The sequence below is a fragment of the Tarenaya hassleriana genome, unplaced genomic scaffold (assembly GCF_000463585.1).
Source record: "Tarenaya hassleriana unplaced genomic scaffold, ASM46358v1 Cleome50, whole genome shotgun sequence".
NCBI classification, from domain to species: domain Eukaryota; kingdom Viridiplantae; phylum Streptophyta; class Magnoliopsida; order Brassicales; family Cleomaceae; genus Tarenaya; species Tarenaya hassleriana.
The window spans coordinates 116,927-119,714 of NW_010967708.1; positions in this window are offsets into that span (position 1 = coordinate 116,927).

Consider the following 2,788-nt stretch of genomic DNA (forward strand, 5'->3'; position numbering starts at 1 on the left):
CACGAGGAATGACCATCGAGGATGTATATTTGGAGGCCTTTCCTTTTTCACTGATAGATCGGGCAAGAGATTGGCTCTACACTCTTGAGCCAAACTCGATTACGACATGGGAGGAACTAGAGGAGCAATTCATGGCGAAATACTACTCCCCAGAGAAGACCCGAGCTGCACAGAGAGCCATACACAGCTTCACTCAGGAGTGTGATGAGAGTCTGTATGACGCATGGGAGAGATTCAAAGGCTATCAACGCCTTTGTCCACACCACGGCATGGATAAGCGACTGTTGCTTTCCACGTTCATCCACGGACTGAGAGACGATACTAGAGCATGGATGGATGCAGCTTGTGGAGGGAGTGTATACGACATTCCCTTTGACACCCTAGAGATGCAGATCGCCAAGATGGCCAAAGCAAGAGGGATGTCAGGAGACAACATCAGACGCTCTACCGGACGGGTAGATTTGGGCGAGTCCGCTGCTTTAAAGGCAGTCATGTCAGATCTATCGGCAATCAAGCACCACATGGGACTCAAGAATACGTCTAACCCGTCGAAAGTCCAGCCTGGAATGTTCTTGGTAGATCAGGCCACATCAGAGGAAGAACCGGTTGATGACGTCAACTATGTGGGAAGGAATCAATACCAGAATCCTTCCAACACTACAAAAAAACTGTTTTTTTGCAACGAAAAATTTGCGTTGCAAACAGCGTAATTTCTGACGTCAACTATGTGGGAAGGAATCAATACCAGAATCCTTCCAACACTACAAAAAAACTGTTTTTTTGCAACGAAAAATTTGCGTTGCAAACAGCGTAATTTCGTTGCAAAATGGCTTTTGCAACGAAAAAGAAACGAAATTTCTTGCGTTGGTAACGCGTCGTTGCAAACCAGAAATCGTTGCAACTAGTAACGACTTAGCAACGCAAAATATTTCGTTGCTAACATAGCAACGAAATCACAACGCATCTGTTTTCGTTGGTAGTAGCAACGTATTTGGAACGAAAATTTTCGTTGCTAATAGCAACGATTAGCAACGAAAATTTTCGTTGCTACTACCAATGCTTAGCAATGAAAACTGCATTGCAACGGTTGTTCTGCGTATTATAAAAATCCTAAGTTTGCAACGAAATTGCGTTGCAACGTTGCGTTGCAAAGTTTCTTGCAACGTTTGTAGCAACTATTTTTTGCGTTGCAAAAGTGTATTAGCAACGCTGTTAGCAACGAAATATTGCATTGCTAACTTTTAAAAAAAATTAAAAAAAATAAATAACAAAAAAATAAAATAAAATAAAAATACAATTTATTGAAAATCAAAATCGTTCAAATTAACATTGGGCGCATCTTCACCACCATCGTCGGGAGCATCATCATTTGCACCGCTACCTCCTGCACCGCCGATGTTGACATTTCCTATGTTTTGGTCAACTAGCAGTTGGAGGTAGTTGTGTCGCTGTTTTAATTCGTCGTACTCAGCTCGCGATACAAAATTGTTCTGCACCTGTTCTTCTAATTCTTGGAGTCGTCGCTGTAGTGTGACAATCTCCTGAACAACTGGTGCTCCTCCTTCCCTGGCAGCGGTGTTGATGATATCTTGTTTGAGCGACCCAAATCCATATATACGATCGTATTTGTTCGGTTTTACGGTCTGAATTCAAATATCTCAATTAGTATGTTATTTAATTATAACTAAAAAATAAAACATTATAAGAAATAAAAAATAAACCAACTAATTACCTTGACATATAGTTCATCGATTTGCTGCTGGGATAATTGCGTTGTAGTATTCATTCCCAACGCAGTCGCTTGAGATTCTTCAAGCGTTGTTTGCTGTGATATATATATAAGAGTTAAAAATTTAATAACTAATCTATATTTATAAAACTATTTATATATTTAAAAACGGTACTGCTTGTTCGATCTCGTCGATCAAATTTTTGGCTTTTCCGTCGATTATAGTATCATCTTTCCTTGTATGTGTAACCTTTAACACATCAAGGAGCGATGGTTGCTTTCCACATGTTCGGGCCTACAAACAAAATTTTTATAACATGAATAATTTTCTATATATTATATATATGGTGTTTGAAAATATATATCAATTAATTACCAATGCATGCATGACCCGACTAAATGGCTTTCGGCCCGATGTATGCTTGCTTGGACCAGTTTCAGGAGTCACGTCCGTCGTTCTACTTTGTTTCGCCTTTTTACTTCTTTCAATGTTGACGGGATTCTCCCAATACTCCACCATCTGGACCCAAACCCCGCTTTCAATGTTCTTCGGGGGAGAACGATCAGGCTTCATCTGCCAATATCGTTATACCTGTTGATCTTGGATTTGAGTAGGTCCATGACACATCTTTTCCATGCATCATAGACCTTTGAGGTATGCACCTCATCCCAATACCAAGATTGCTAAAAAAACTTAATTAAAAACAATAGACAAATTTTTTTATTAATTTACTAATTTAAAAAAAAATAACTTACAGTAAAACTAGCAAACCAATGTTGTCGAGTGGTCTCGGGTAATGATGACCAATTCATCCAAGGTCCAGTAAAATTACTTTCGATGAACGATGAGACGAAATTATTAACCGTCTGATCGACATTAAAGCTACAAATTACCTATATAAGTAATATTTTTAAACAAATTTTTATATTAATTTTATAAAACAAATAATTAAAGTTTACCACAATGCTCCATCCTCTTTGTTAGGATGGAGTTTACGCAATCGCGTCCTCTGTGGATTGGACGTGATGTGGGAGTACTGCACCCGCTGTGAAGCTTCG